Source organism: Leucopleurus acutus (genome assembly GCF_964270905.1).
Source record: "Leucopleurus acutus genome assembly, chromosome: 1".
Taxonomy (NCBI): Eukaryota; Metazoa; Chordata; class Mammalia; order Artiodactyla; family Delphinidae; genus Leucopleurus; species Leucopleurus acutus.
The window spans coordinates 174,491,610-174,508,824 of NC_139142.1; the positions used below are offsets into that span (position 1 = coordinate 174,491,610).

At 41.7% G+C, this 17,215-nt stretch overlaps 1 protein-coding gene across 1 annotated transcript in view; it reads right to left on the minus strand.

Annotated features, from left to right (window-relative positions):
- The window catches only part of LARP4B (La ribonucleoprotein 4B), an 87,927-nt gene extending 71,010 nt beyond the window's left edge, over positions 1-16,917 (minus strand). Inside the window, exon 1 of the mRNA XM_082854426.1 lies at positions 16,699-16,917. The gene's annotated coding sequence lies outside the window, so the exon portion shown is untranslated. The remainder of the gene's footprint in view (positions 1-16,698) is intronic.
- Between the last annotated feature and the right edge of the window lie 298 nt (positions 16,918-17,215).

The window sequence follows — 17,215 nt, forward strand, 5'->3', positions numbered from 1 at the left end:
AGTAAATATTCAACTAGAAAAGTAAACACAATTTTATCTATATATGAAAAATGGATTATTAGTAACTTCAGAGGTTGTCTTAATTAAGTAGTGTGTGACCCCTTTGACAATCAATTAGAAAAGTTAAAATCTGTTACTTTCAATGTCTAACCATACTTTTTAGAAAGACAGTTTACCTCCCAGACATGTGAAACTAAATAATCTCATTAGAAAAAGACAAAAATGGTCAAAGAAGCTAAATCAAATCATCAAAGCACAATTCTAAAATTTTGGGACTGTAAGGATGTGTGTTAAGAATTGTACCTTAAATATTTTATGAACTCAATATGCCCAACTCTAGATAAACAGGTGTAAGAAAATCAAACACCACAATGGGAATGACAGTTATCAAATACTTGTCTCCTACTGCCGGCTGGGCTGTACTGTTTACCTCACAGCTGTCTGCATCACCCTACAGTATCTGAAGTGCATATTCCTGTCTCACAGCAGAATAATTCATATTGGGGCAGATCAGCTTATGCACCTTCCACAGCACCTTCCACAGATTATATCCTCAACTGAATCTGTAGGCCTGAATAGTGGGAACATTTACAGAGCAATAGACGGCTGTCTCCAGGAAAGCTGTTACTCTAGCTCTTTTGCTTTTTAAGATTCAATATCTCTATGACAGTCCATTCTTTCCACTGAGTCTTCCTACAGTGATGATGAATGAAAAGAGCAATCCAATCTCAGTGGAGTAGTTGTTTAATTACGCTTTCAAACTGGCACCCAGTATGGAAATACGTATTCCTAAGCAGATGCTGCCAATAAACTGATATTAATTTTTCAAATTTCCTTTTATACATGCATACCTGTGCTTCTACTGAAAAAGACAGTAGGAGGAAAAGGTAACTCTTTTTCATAGTTTGATCTGGTTCTGCTCCTAGGGAGGGCATAAAATCAAACACAACATGCAAAAACTTATTTCTTAGCCAAACAGGAATGGGAAAGTATCTACATGACACATATACCATAAAAATTACATTATAATTTTTTTCTACTGCTTCCAATTTAGATCTTTACTAGATAATTCCACACAAAAAAGTGAAAAAGGTCCCTTGCAGCTTTAAGACTTATAATTGGTTTATGACATATTATCTTGCCCTGGAGAAGACAAATATTTGAGAAGATTATTTTACTAGGTTATAAGGAACCCTAAATAAACTATTATTTGAAACAAGTAAAGCAATATGAAAAAGATTTTAAAATCCTTCTCTTACTTTGCAAGTGGTCGTAATGGCTGTTTTGTAAAATTTTGGTAAATGTGAGTGCAAAGGTGAAGCAGAGAATCACATCCTTAGAGATATAGCCTTTCTGCCCTCAAAGTATAACCTCTTGCTCTTATCATGAGTTGCTCCTTTTCCAACAGAAGAGCATCTCCTGAAACAGCCACATATTTTTTCACCAGTGCAAGCTTTGCTAATTGACACATCTTTCTGGACACGACCAGGAAGTGCCAGGGCCAAACTGGCAGCCTGCACAGGACACAAGGCAGCACGTCCACACCACTCAGCCTAATGTGGAAGGAGTACATATGCCAAGAAATACTTTTATTTTAACAAAGATATTCAACTTCATAGTTTGAAAGCTAATGGTCCTGAGTCCAGCCTGTTTAGAATGTATTCTGACCTCCATTCATCTGTTTATCAGCATTTTTTCAGTAAGAACTACTTCCCAGGTTGAAAGTGAGGGCCCCCCCACGTGCCAGGTGCACAGGGTCTGGCCAGCAGTCCGCCGGGCTGAGAGCCCCCCTATACCTCTCCTGCCTCACTCAGGCCCCCTCACTTCCACCCCCAAGTCCTTCTCACATCAGTCTGCTCACCTGCTGCAAAGGCCCTTCCAGCATGAGCGCCTGCGCCTCTTATTCACGTGTCTCTGTTCTCAGACACACACTAACCTTGCTGATAGAAAGCTGAACGTGTCTATAGTCTAGAGCAGGAAAAAACAATCACTGCTGACCTTTCATGCATAATATCACCCTTTGGACAAAGAGCAGAACTGCTTCATTCAGTATCTTTCATAATTTATTTTTACCTTAGGGGACTGAGCATATATAGGTTTTTTTCCCCTAAACTATACAGCTTTGTTACTTTCATTTTGAACATGTGATCACTTTCTTGAGATTATTGAAACTCTCCACAAAAATCACTTTCTCTCATTTACATTTGAAAACAAAAAATGCTGATAGCCAAATATACCAATAGTATACACCTGTACCTAAAGTCTGAACCAATACCACAAAAGTGTCTTTCAAGAGACCCAGAAGCCCTCTTCAAAAATAAACTCTGGACAGTACATTTCTTCAACTCTTTTTATGGGAAAAAGTCTCTATTCACCTCACCCTTTTAATGAATCTTGCATTTTTTCAAGGACTGCCTATCACGTTCTATTGTGCTTTCCAATTTATAATCACATAACTACAGTTTTTCAGTTGAAAGAGCACAATACTCTTTAACCTGAAGAGGAAGACGGGTGGGGGGTGGTGAGCAAACTTAGAACTCAACATTTTAAAGAATGACAGAACGTCAGAGCTGGAAACATCTTAGAGCTGCTTTAACCCTGTGCTGCTCAAACTGGGACATGTTTATTATTCCTAGGAGGGCGCCACAAAACCAGAACTAGAGGTGGCACGATTGTTCGAAGTTCTGGAACCATATACAAATTCAGTGATTTAAAAAAACTGTACACCTGATACTGACAGAATATTTTCACTTCTTCATCCTGTAACAGACCAATTTCTTAAGGTACTATCAACATGTAATTTTCAAGTATGTTAAATTAAAAGAAAAGCTTTGGGGCTTCCCTGGTGGTGCAGTGGTTGAGAGTTCGCCTGCCGATGCAGGGGACACGGGTTCGTGCTCTGGTCCAGGAAGATCCCACATGCCGCAGAGCGGCTGGGCCCGTGAGCCATGGCCGCTGAGCCTGTGCGTCCGGAGCCTGTGCTCCGCAACGGGAGACGCCACAACAGTGAGAGGCCCGCGTACCGCAAAAAAAAAAAGAAAAGCTTTGCTGTGGGGAAAAGGTACTTCTGATCTACATTAATCAACTAAGCAATAAACCAAAACAAAGCAAGAACATCTTGAATATGTAATGTTTCTCCAAAGGAAGGACAATGAAATTCCCACAGGGTCTGCAGAGCTCCAAAGCAGTAAATAGCTGTATTTGATGCAACAGATGGCCGTAATAAATAGCGCAACCTATCTTCCTCAAGCCCCATGTACAGCCCTATGGGTCTTCCCTAAAATCTTGTTACCTGACATGCAAATCATCTTCCTTAAAAATTAAAAGCCACTTAACAGCTTTATAAGTAGTGATAAAATATGACTTATTTCAAGATCTACGTTAATGTGCATCTTTCCTTTCCTGAATTTAGTATTTCTAATAGACCTATATTTCTTAGCACTTTGGTGAAAGGGAAATATTCCATAACAACTATAATCTTATATAGCTCTTGAAAACTAGACCTCGAAAGTCAAGGCAAGGAACCCAAATACATACAACCTGCACCTAAGACAACTTTTAAAAACTTCATGAAAATGAATGAGTTTTTCTCTGCAGTTTCTATATCAGAGAAGGTTTAGAGAAAAAACTACCTGTTAATTGTAAGAGCGCTGGTCATTTATCTGTGGTCTGGATCCCATTCCCTTCTCTTTTCCTATATCTTCAACCTCCTCCTCCTGTCCCTGTCTAAACATGCCCAGCCCGTGCTGTCTCCAAAGGCAGAGCACAAGGGAGGGAGAGTGGAGACAAGAGAAGCAGAACAAAACCAAGTGACTGGGGAGGTCCTGGACCAGATGCAGCCTCTCCAAGGACACTGTTCCTTCCAAGACGGCCACTCGCCTGCCTGACACTAGATGGACCAGAAGGCGGCCTCTGCAAGCGCTCTCTTCCTCATGTGCCTGCTTTTCTGCTCCTCCTCTCTGACCCTCCCTGGATGCTCTCTAATCCTATGTGACAGGAAGTAACTGTATAGTAAGGGAGGCGATTCTGAAACCTGATACATGAATCCTGAGCCACCTGAACTTGTAATATACTCATCACTTGGGCCTTTTTCTTAGACTGAGTTAGTCTATTGGACGTTCTTTTATTTCTTTCTCACCTAAACCACATCCTAATGAATCACCTAAGACTTTCACTTGTTTCCTTAAAGTACAACTTAGATACTTAAAAAATAATCTGAATGGTGCAATGCTTCTAGAATAATTATTCCCCAATTTTTTATAGTTGTCATATCCATCTACCTAATTTAATAGCAGTTTTGGTGATTTGTTTTTATTGAGACACTCCAAAGTTTTCAAATTAGTTTTCCTATGATAACTGTTTTGTACTATTTTTATCAGTTTATATTAGTTAAATCATCTACTAATGAGTACAACTGCCCTGAACAAACTCGGGGACAAACTTAATTGGCTCGTGTAAGCAAACAACTCAACTGGTAGGAAGAGGAACAGAGAGAAAACAAAGAGCAGCCCACCAGCCCCAGCACTTTGCTGCCCACATGTAGCTGGTTTCACCAGGAGGTCATCACCTGGAGCTTCTACCTCACTGGGCCTTCTGCTCTCAGCTTTTCCTGATTTCAGTTAACACCATGTGTTAAATTTCAGTGCATCTAAGCAAATATCTGGCAAACATTTTTTGACCTATGGATTCCTCAAAATCAACCATTTAAAAAAATCCATTCTCATATCAAACAAACAAAAATGACAATTCCTCAATCTCAAGGAAAGACAGTACATCATCTACCCTGCTGCTCTAACCAGAAACCTGCAAATAAATTTCTAACCCCTTCTCTCACATAAGCTTATACCTCCTCACCTCTACCGTCACTAAACTGTTCCAGTAACCATAATCTTTGCACAGAATGACTACCTCAACCTCCTAGGTCTTCCCCGTCCCACCAATCCTTCCGCAGAATGACACTCCTGAAACAGGAGACCTGCATCCCACCCTCAGCATACACCCACCACGCAGGCACTCAGGACACTGGGACACCAACCAGCCAGCCCAGCTGGAAATGTCACTCCCCATGCTCTCCACAAAGCCTGAGTTGCAAACCCTTTACACGCAGCGAGGCAGCCATCTCTCCAGTACTGGGAGGGTGGGAAAGTATCTACTTTCTTGACCGCTGTATCCTGATACAGTACCCAACAGAGCATAATCTCAGGAAATGTGTTTAATCATCTCATCTTTCATGCACTAAACATGTGGGAGGAAATTCCTAGTATTTAAAATATAAAGCTCAGAAAATGAGATGACTCCAAGTGAAAGCTTCTGTTGCTGAATATTCCAAATGATGTGTTAATGTGGGAAAAGGCAACATTCTTAGATCACAGTAAAATTACTTTGAGTTCACTTTCATTTTATTTTAGATACTCTCTAGGTTTTGTATATGTGTGTACATGTGTGTACATACATGTAAGTGTGCACTTAGGATCTGAACATACAGAAGAGTTAAATACAAAGTGATGTTGGCAATAAAAAATTACATTTAATTATCAAAATGACAACTCACAGAAGAAACTCCTAAGCGGCAAACACACAAAACCTATTATTTGTATTGAAAGTAGAGGTCAGGACTTCCCTGGTGGCTCAGTAGTTAAGAATCCGCCTGTCAATGCAGGGGATACAGGTTCGATCCCTGGTCCAGGAAGATCCCACATGCCACGGAACAACTAAGCCCATGTGCCACAACTACTAAACCTGTGCTCTAGAGCCTGTGAGCCACAACTACTGAGCCCACACGCCACAACTACTGAAGCCCACGTGCCTAGAGCCTGTGCTCTGCAACAAAAGAAGCCACCTCAATGAGAAGCCTGTGCACCTCCAAGAAGAGTAGCCCCCGTTCGCTGCAACTAAAGAAAGCCTGCACGCAGCAATGAAGACCCAACACAGCCAAAAATAAATAAATTTAAAAAAAAAAAAAAAAAAGAAAGTAGAGGTCAAAGATCCTTCTGAAAGTATGCTGAAAGTTATGACTCCTTCCACTGGAAAAATGGACATACACTAGAAATGTTAAACACAAACCCAGGAGCTCAAGGATTCCCTCCTCACCCCAAGTCCACCTATGACATCAGGCTGGGCGTGGGATGAGGACAGTAAGAGCAGGGACCCCCACCCAGCAGGTGGTGAGCATATTTAGGGCCTGTCAGCACAGAGCATGTGCTCAAACAAGTGCCAGCAAACAACCAGGCACCGGCTCCAGGGAGCTATGAAACACAGAGATCTCCCACTTTGCCAAAGTTTGCTTGTACGAAAGGCCTATGTTAGTACCCGTTTTTGCTAACCAAGAGACCTGAAGAGAACTTTTGCTTTTGCGAAAATCAAAAATGGCGGCTTGGCAGCTTTCTGCGTTCGTTTTGCAGCAGTTACAGAGGCATCGCTCACTAGAGCAGTGAGAGCAGCCTCGCTGAGCTTCTTCCCCCGCCACACTCAGCATCTCAGCACCCAGCCACCTGGCTGTGAGCTGCGTCTGTGAGCATCTGGGCTTTACCTCCATCTATTCTCTGCCTCCCTTAACAAGATGTGTCCTAAGGTAACTGCTTCTTTGCTTTATACCATTTTGGCTTATGGAAGGTTCCAGAGGAGTGCTCCACTTCCGAATAGGACAGCACGGACACCCGTACCACATTGTACTCAGAAAGTAACAGCCACTGAGTCCAAGCACAGAACCTAATCACGATCCTCAAAGATTAGGTTTGACAATTGAACACACTTTCATGTTTTCCAAAATGACGGTGCAAATCAGTTAATATTAAAATACATCAAATACCCCCTAACATGAAGCATTCCTTACAAAAATGATACCATGTTTGAAAAAAGAATTTATGTTCCACAGTTATAATTCAAAAGCATGTACTACTTTGGATAATCTTTCAATTTGATATTCCAACATAATACCATCTCCATTTTGTAAGTAACTGGATCACAAGTCCTAGCCCACTTAGGATTACAGTTCAAAAGACGATGAAACTAATAACATCACCATAAAAGTTCCAAGCCAACTATGAGGATCAGAATCAGCTCCAATAATTTTGAATTACTGCTCAGCAAGGTAAATGACCTTCTCTCAGACTTCTGTTGTGGGCTACCCCTGACCTCAACAATCATCACTATAAAACAACTATTAAAACTTTTTAATTAAAGCCAGCATTTCTGATGATTAGCTATGCTGTGTTTATTGCTCTCAAATCTATCAGGTTACTGGACCTAAGACACCTTTATGCAAGACACCTATGCTTTCTGAGAATTGGGCACTATTTGCAGTGGGCTTGGAAACAAGAAGTTAGGCAAATCCCATTTTCTGCTCTTTTCTCGTGTGATATAAGGTACCTGTCTCCAGGCCTCAGTTTCCTAAACAGTAAAACAGATGTTCCTAAACAGTAAAACAGATGTTCCAAAGAACAAATGGGGAAAAAAGCAGCAAGGGCTTTGGGTCACCTGAATTACAAGTCCAATACACTGCGGAGGATGACCTGCGCTCAGGTCTCCGTTTAGGAAAGCTGCAGGCTATGGAGGTGTGAAATCACTGGACACACGGCAGGAAGGAACACAAATAGACAAGGTCGAACTGAAGGCCTGGAGAGGTGCTCAGAGCTCTGGAGCCCGCCCTCCTCTTCACAGAAAGGTGGTGGGTGTGAACACAGGGGCTGCTGCTTCCAAAGCCTGAAGGCAGAGCCCTGCACCGGGGTGCGGATGTTAAGGTCTAAATGCTTTAGGAAGGAAACCACTGAATTTAAATGAATTTTCCTTAGACTATTTTTCAAAGACGAGTCTGAATATATGATACAGACAAAAGACCTGTTAGCGCCTTCCTAACAGGAAGGATTTTAAATGGATTAAAGCTAATAGGTTAAATTATCTAAAATGGCAAACAAAACCCTTAATTTTCCTGTAGTAAAAACATTAATTCAATGTTTTAAAAAGCACAGTTTAATGGCTGCTTTACAAATCTGCTTTAAAAACGTAACAATAAAATGCTGACTTAAAATTCTATAGGATACATAAAACTAACACTTTCACCAATTTCAATTTTTCTTTTGAAATTCCACTGTTAAGGGTATAACTTGAAAAGTATCCTACTGAGTTCTATTAATAGTGGACCGAAGTTATAGTCCTCACTCTGCCACCAGCCAACTAGCTGTATTTCTAATTAATTTTACTACTGTGGGTTTCAGTCTCTGAATCTTTAGAGCTCTAAAACCCTCACACTACAACTGTAATACTACACAATTTTTCTGGCAGTTATTTTCAGAAACTATTATCAAATCTCAGTTAATAAAATAATGTAGACCAAAACTCAAAGTCTCAGAAAATGACTTACTTCAAAGTGTTATTTCATTCACACCAAACATTACATGAATAGTCAAAAAGGATAAAAGGTTTCCCTCTCAGTCTTATAATTCCAGGCAGGTAACAACGGCACTGATAAAAACAAACTACTCGGGCTTCCCTGGTGGCGCAGTGGTTGAGGGTCCGCCTGCCGATGCAGGGGACACGGGTTCGTGTCCCGGTCCGGGAGGATCCCGCATGCCGCAGAGCGGCTGGGCCCGTGAGCCATGGCCGCAGAGCCTGCGCGTCCAGAGCCTGTGCTCCGCAACGGGAGAGGCCACAACAGTGAGAGGCCCGCGTAGGGCAAAAACAAAAACAAAAAAAACCAAACTACTCCATGTAACTGGATTAAGGCTGATTACGTGTATTGTTAATTATTAAACACTTAGTACACTTATTCTTCACCAATTATCAATAAACCTACCTAACCTCACCCCCACGCACCAAACTGTAAATTGGAAGTTAATGATCTAGCTTTCATTTGCCCCACTCAGAATATTACCTAACATAGTAGTCCCTCCCTATCCGTGGTTTGCTTTCCATGCTTTTGGTTACCCAGGGTCAACCATGGTCCAAAAATATCAAGTGGAAAATCCCAGAAATAAACAATTCATAGGTTTTCAATTGCGCGCCATCTGAGTAGCACAGCCCAATCTTGCACTGTCCCACCCGGGACGTGACTCAACCCTTTGTGCAGCTCGTATCCCGCCCATTAGTCACTCAGCACCCAGCTGGCTATCAGATCAGCTATCACAGTCTGGCAGTGCTGGAGTTCAAGGGACCCTTATTTTATTTAATAATTGCCCCAAAGTACAAGAGTAGTGATGCTGGCAATTTAGATATGCCAAAGAGAAGCTGTGAAGTGCTTCCTTTAAGTGAAAAGGTAAAAATTCCTGACTTAATAAGGATAAAAATTGTGTGCTAAGGTTAAGATCTATAGTATGAACACTGAAAATTGTGAAGGAAAAAGAAATTCGTGCTAGTTTTTCTGTCGCACCTCAAAGTGCAAAAGTTATAGCCACAGTGTTTGATAAATGATTAGTTAAGATGGAAAAGGCATTAAATTTGTACAATAAGGTACTTTGAGACCACATTCACATAACTCCTATTATGCTATATGGTTATAATTGTCATATCTTATTATTATTGTTAATGTCTTACTGTGCCTAATGTATAAACTTTATCCTAGGTATGTATGTATAGGAAAAAATTATATAGGAGTTATGGCACTATCCGCAGCTTCAGGCATCCACTGTGGGAATGTATCCCCCACAGACAAGAGAGGACCGCTGTAATATGACTTGTGGCCATACAGTGAATTTGGGAAAACACCTGATCTACGGTTTTTTATCTTGAGCTGTAATCTTGCGATTTCACGAAAAACTTAAAACTACATTAACAGATTAAAAACCTCCACAATGACAATCAAACACACTCTCAACATTCTAAACTTCAAAGAACAGTACGCTAAGAGTGTCCATGACTGAAAATACTAAAATTTATGGTCATTTTAGGATCCCAAGCCACTCTTTTGTAGGAAAACATTTCACTCTAAACTGAAAGTTTCGCCAGGTCACAGAGACTTTCAAATTCTATCTGTGTGCCTGAATGCTTCTGCAATTTTATTTGGTGATCCTATTTTCTACTTCCGGTCCTTTCATGTTTAGGATTAGCTCTCCTGCACTGAGCCCTGAAAGATAATGATTTCAGCAGAATAAAGGAAAATTTGTCAATGTATACAAAGAAATAGGAAGAGCTGTGAAAAACTAAGGGCCACACGCACAGACAGCAAGTACTACGTATGAGCTGCTTTAATCACTGCATCCTTCTGTCCTCACCAGCTGCCCTTCCCCTGCCTAGATATTTAAGGTGTGAAGAAGCAAACACTGCTGACTCATAGTTACTCACTTGTACAATGGTCTGTACTCCAAGGGAAATGGTCTGTACGAAGGGAAACTAGAAATAGCATTCTAGTCTGACACCAAACATCACTGGAGATACAGATATGAATCCAAAAGGAACATGGACCTTACAATAATGCCAGAGAAAGGTTTATCCCAAAAGGTTTCCACACTGAGCTTCTGCACTAAATGACAACCAGCATACCATAAAAGTACAAGCAAAGATCAAATGCTTTTGCCTTCTAAATACCCAGATTTTTAAAAGGCAACTCTCTCCATGGGGACTTCAAGTCTGCTTTTAAAGGCTGCTGTTATTCCCTGACCATGGGAGTTGTGAGAAGCCAGGCAGCAATGGATTACAGTACATACTATATGCAGTGTGCTTATGACTCACACACACACACACACACACACACACACACACAGTTGACTCAACAACACAGAACTGTGTGGGTCCACTTATACACAGATTTTTTTCAATAAATATGTACTACAGTACTACACGACCCAAGGTTGGTTGAGTCCACGGGTGTGGGACCACAGATACAGAGAGCCAACTGGAAAGTTCTATTCTTATTTTCAACTGTGCAGAGGACTGGCTCCCCAACCCCTCCGTTGTTCAAGGGTCACCTGTACATGGCAAGGCAGAAATTATACAGATGGTAGAATCTCAACAATGAAATACAGAGACATATGTAATCAACAAACAGAAATAAAAATGTTCAGAAAGTATTAAGTATTTAAAGAAGAGGTTTTAAAGGACTTGTTTATTTCCAGAAAAAAATATTTGAAAAGGGAATGTTTAATATATTCAGAAAGAGATAATAATCGAGGCAACTTGTAAATCTATATCCAACTGGTCACTATGTTTTTAATCCCTATATTTTCAAGCTTTGACAATAAAACAAAGCTTTTTGAAATCTGAAAACAAAATGTTCTCATTTTTCAGAGATGTTTCTAAAAAAGGAATCTGTTAATTAGTCTGCCTTAATAAAAGCTGAAATAACAAATATACTTTATACTTTAAACAAGTATACTTTAAACAAGTGACAAATGCTAGCAGGTTTGAGGCCTATTTTAAAAGTATTTTTTAAACACACATGATTATGTGTAATACAAATGAAAGGGGTTCTAAGCAACCTATTCTTCATTTAGACCAGGGCTTGGACTGTTCCACTGTGACAAACACAAGTGTAAGCAAGAGAGCTTGCCACCCTGGGGCCAAGTAAAACCAGTCTGTATGCATCCATTCCTCCCCTTCGACACAAGTCTCTGTAAAGCAGAAGGATTGCTTAAAAAGGCAATTCTGGTCTTGGAATACTCCTGTTTCAAACCCTCTGACTGCTTCTCACTGTTCTTAGGATAGAAAGCACAATTCTCACCCATGCCAGGAGCTCCAGACCCTGCAGGACCCCGCTGCTGCCTTGCCCACCCCATCCCTGTCGCCAGCCTCTCAGAATCAGATCCTAGCTCAGAGTTTTTGCACCATTATCCTCTGCCTAGAAGGCTCCCTCCCCTTGCCCAATCCCTCAAGGTCTACATGACAACCTCCCAGCACAACATTATCTGTTTGTCTCCCTGCCTCAGTGGACAGAAAGTTCCAGAGAGGAGGGCAATTTTCTCTTTTGTTCACCATTACAACCCTGGGATTTACTCATCAATTATTTAGTGCATACTGTTTTCTAAGGTCTGGGTTCATAGCAATGAACAGAAGAGACAGAAACCCTCAACTTCATAGGGTTTACATTCAAGTACAAGAAGACACAAGGTACGTAAAATACAGGAATTACATGGCATGTTATAACGTAGTAGTAAGTGCTACAAACAAAAATAAAGCAGGGAAGGGAGATGAGGGATGTCCACCACACTCCACACTACAATAAACTCGACTGTCCTAACGGGACTGCTCAAGGAAGCGTGGAGTGGAGAGTCCTAAAGAAGTTTCACGTACAGAGGGTTCAAGAGTCCAAAAATGCTGGTCTACTTTACTTTAAATAAAACAATTCATTGTCTTAATTCCTTCTAGACCACAAGCCTTAGAGAAAAGTTCTGGTATCATTCATCTTTGTACTGCTAATGTGTGGTTGATCAAAAATACCCGCTCAAAAAAGGAATGAATGAACTCTCCTCTTTCCTCTCAGTGGCCCTGCTCTGCACCAGGTCATGGAGCAATGATTCTCAAAAGGGAATAAAAAATTGAAAAATCCACTGAAGTTTAAAAATACATTTTCACTATTGTAATTGCTTTGTTTTTGGCTAATATAATTTGTTTTCATTTCAAAGCAAAATAAAGAAGGTAAGAAATATTGTTATCAAAAGGGGCACATTTTTAAAGACTGAGAAAGAATATCATCTAGAGGTCACGTAGTTAAATCACTCCACCTAAAATAGTGTACGTGCTAGATGTAGCTATCAAGTCAGTTAACATTTTGTAAGTAGAATTTTTATGCATTTTCTATTGCATTCTTTTCAAGTAAAAATTTGCATGTTTGTTTATGAAAGCATGCAAATAATTCCTCTAAAACTGAGGTGGGAGGTACCTTATCCCTCTAGTGAAACAAAGTTTCCTCAACATCTGTAGTGCAACACTTGGCCCCGGGCTGGGCAAAGAGATTAGGGACATAAAAGGATCTTGCCCACAAGAAGCTTACATTAATTAATTAGTGCAATGCCTTGGGGTGCTATGGAAACAGAGAAGCACTCAGCATGACATTAAAAATTAAGGCAAGCATTCCTGAAATACCTTTCTAAGGATGGGTTAAGGAGCTAAGTCAAAAAAAAAGAAGAAAAGACCTTCAATTCCAGGCAAAGGAAAGAGAGAGCAAAGACAAGGCCATGGTTTTAGGGAGAGGACTGTGGCCAGAGCAGGCCAACCAAAGGTGGCCCAGCCGGCAAGGAGAAGGCAGAAGTGGCAAGGCCCCTGGGCACTTCTTAGTTAGGCAGGGGACAGTCACTGAGGAGTTTTTACAAAGGGCCTAACAATCAGGATATGCCTTTAAAGCAACCTCTCACTACAGTGTGACAAAAATGGTGTGTGTAAATAAAAGAGCATTTTATTTTTATCACACAAATATCACCCTAATTTATCAATTTTTAAGCCAAAACTTTTGCATATCAGATTTCATAAAGAACATTTTCAGTGAAGACTAAGTCTCACCTCAAGGATTATCAAATTTAAGTTAAATAGGAAATGTCCACCATGTTACAGAATGCACTCTGTGGCCCAAGTCTCACTATAGTAGGGAAGTAGGTCTGACACTAAAGAGGAAACCAGACCATGACAGAAGGCACAAAAGAGGTGGCATCACTCACCTGCAACCCTTCATGATTACACAGGAACCATGACTGCTTCTCCAAAAAAATGATGAAAAAGTTTATAAAGCACTGAAGGAACAAAAGGTTTGGGGTGGGGGAGGTGAGAAGGAAGGAAACATAAGCTGACTTAATCATTTTGCCTGATCATAAGGAAGACATTTACATGTGGGAAAAATAAAGCGCTAGAACATTAGGGAAAAAAATTTCCATGTTGGAAATATCCTCCTCCTTTCAGTAAGAGAACCTAATGGTTATCTACCTTACAATTCCACATTCTAATAAAGAAATTCATTTTCTAATCAAGATAACTCCAGAAGTAGAGTAGCTCCAAAGATACCAACAAGTGCAACAATTAGGAGCAAAAAGTTCAAACTGAACTAAATTAAAATCAGGTCTGGTGAGTTTAACCCTCTCAGAAGGCAGTGCCTCCTTTACTAGGTACTCTAAAATTAGCTCTTACAGAAAAAGGAGAACTCTTTACAGGAATAAAGTTTTACAAAGGAGCATAAGCGACCAAACCCTGTAGCAGTGTCTGTTTCTTTTAACAATGCACTTTCCATAAACACAACTTCAGTGCTTGTTTTCTTCTCTCCATTATTAAAAGGTTGAGTCAATGGTCTTATAGGAGGAATTACAAGAATATACATGATTTTCTTGCATTTACCAATCGGGAAAAAAAAATCCTTAAATATGAGAGAACCCTGCAAGAGTACAGCATGTGTTATGAAAGCCTATTTGAAACTTGTGCCTTAAATATTAAGACGAAAACAAATGGAATTTAAAGTACTATAGCTACAGAGCTTTTTGCAATCTCAAGGGACAATCATAAAGAAAACACAAGTTACTAAAATTAGAAGACCTAGGTTATAATCCTAGTTATCACTACAGAAAGTATGAATTCCAGCAGCAGGACACTGAAATTAACAGTGAAAGGAGTTTGTCAGCCACTTGGTTGGTAACATCAACTACAGCTCTATCATTGCAAAAACTTGTAATATTGTTGCAAATCTATGTTAAGTAGTGGGGCTACTTTAAAGCACTGTTTATTGTTATTAACATTAAAAACATGATGTTCCCACCTTGCACTTAAGTATTTTGGAACTGTTTTATGATAGATATATGAAGACTGCTTCATTAAAAACAAGTGATTAAGTAAAATATTTGTTTCCACAGATTTTAAATACGTATTTGTCTAAACATGTGCTTATCTGTGAAAACCATATTAATATCAATAAGTTCTCCAAATCTCAATTTTTTTTAAAGTGCAATTCCTAGGAAACTTAAATAAAATCAAAATCTTCCCTGAACATGTTGCCATTTAATTTTGGCTACTCTTCAACAAAACACGTTAAAATAAATGCCAAGAAACTTCTGTTCTCATATTATCATCCATTTTCTCTCTGGCTCCTACTCAAATATAGTATAAATCCTTTCTCCAACTACACATTCTGTCCTCAGACCTGCTTTCTCTGCCCAGATACATGTGATAAAGAAAAAAAAAATCTGTTAATAAATTAAAACTGACACTCACTAAAAGAATATTGAAAACAGTAGTAAGGTAAACACCATTTTCAAAATTCTGAGTAAGAATCTGAGTAATAAAAAAAAGAGCAAAAACAGCCAACATCAATATGTTACAAACAGTCCAATGAGGCTGATGTTATTATAATCCTCCTTTTAGAGATAAAAAAGTGAAGCCCCAGAGGGTAATTTCTAATCAATAAGAAGCCATGTCTCTCTTCACACACCCACTTTTTCATCTTACAAAGGCAACACACATCAACTTTTCAAAATACAGGATGAAATTTATTTCTAACTAAACACAAGTTTCAAAACGAAGTACACAAATCAAACTTATGGTTGAATAATAAACTTGCTAACCTGATGCCTTTCATAAAGTATTCCACCTTAGCAACTCAAGCAAACTTACATCAAGCGATTTCGTAGAGCCTGATTATAAAACTGCCCTTCAGAATATTAAATACAGAGAAAAGTTGACAAGCCACAACCATTTCAACTTCTGTAAATTACCCTGACTGTAAATTAGAGGGAGCCAGGCAGGTGGGGAAGTATGGAAATTGCACACTGCACATATTATCTGACCTCCAAAGAAATGAACGTCACTCTTCCCCACTGTGGTCTTTGCAAACTACAACTCATAACCTATTTCAAAAGCATTTTAGATAATTAATACAAAATAAGAGACCAGCTAAATGTCATGAGAAAAACTTTAAAAACAAGAAAATAACTTGTATGCTTACAATATTCAAGTTGATATTATCTTTTTCTAAAAACCCTCACACAACCTGATTTCCCTGAAGAGTCCAGGGAACTCTTTCCATTCCTTCAGTTATCCAAAACTTCAAACTTCCACTTAACATTTAGGGCAAGTTACTGAGCAGCCAAAGAGAGGGTCTCAAACGCACAGTATAGCTACCCTACAGATAATCTTCTCAAGTTTCACCTCAGCCTAAATTAAAGACCGTTTTATGTAGAAATGAGGGGGAAGACAAGATGACCTGCACGGAAAGTTGCAATACAAAATTACAGTGAAGTCTGAACAAGTCTTAAGTTTTACGTTCTGATTGGACACGACTGAGAAGCAGGTGGTAAAAGATTCCTGACCTGCACCTTTCTCGAACACAAGGCGTCTTTAGAATTTTTTCTTAATTCTTCCAGAATCTGCCTCTGCTCAAACCTCTCTGAGGAGAGCGGGACCGTCCCAAGCATACCCGGAGCAACAGGATCCTACTTCCTGGTCCGAGTGACCCGGGCCCTCCCCGCCCGGCCGGCCGCGGTCCCGGGCCCCGGCGGAGGGCAGGGCGAGGCCGCCGCAGTGCGGGCCGGACGGCGGTGCTGCCCGTACCCTACCCCTGCCCCGGCCCCCGAGACCTCGGCCCGGCCCTGGCCGGCCCCAGCCCTGCCCGCCGCCCCGGTCCGCACCCAGACCCCTCTGCCCGCGCCCCGGCCCGGCTACACTCGCTGGGCCCTGCCCGGCCGCGTCCTCCGGGAAGATGGCGGCCCATGACAGGCGGGCGCGGCGCGGGTCCGAGGCGGAGGCCGGGCGCGACGCGGCGGGAGCGGAGCAGAGCAGCCCGCCCGCCGCCGCGCTCACCTGTCAGCACCGCCGCCGGCCGGCCGCCGACCGCCGCAGCCCCGGTGCCCGGCAACCGCGCCACACGCGGACGGGCCGTGAGGGAGGGGCGGAAGCAGGGGCGCGGCCGGCCCGGACGAGCGGCGGGGGTCGGCGCGGCGCGGACTGGCGGCGGGGCGGCGGCAACTCTTTCCCGTTTCGGGCCGAAAAATATCTCAACCTCGCGACTCCAGCACCCCAACGCTCCTTCCCGTTCGCATGAGAACACACAGCTCCCGCTTCCGGGCCCCGCCGGAAGTCCCGCCCAGCGCGCTCCCGCGCCCGCGCGCCCGCGTACTCACCGCCTGGTCCGCCGACTGGCGCTCGGCGCCCTTACGTGATGACGGCACGGCGTCCTGATTGGCCTCGCGCAGCGCCGGGCCCGCCCCCTCCTCCTGGCCTCTCGGTGCTCGTGCCCCTCCCGGCGACGCCTGTGATTGGTGGGGGCGCGCACGCAGCCCCACCCCGCGCACGCTCTCCGTACCGCCCCCGCCGCGAC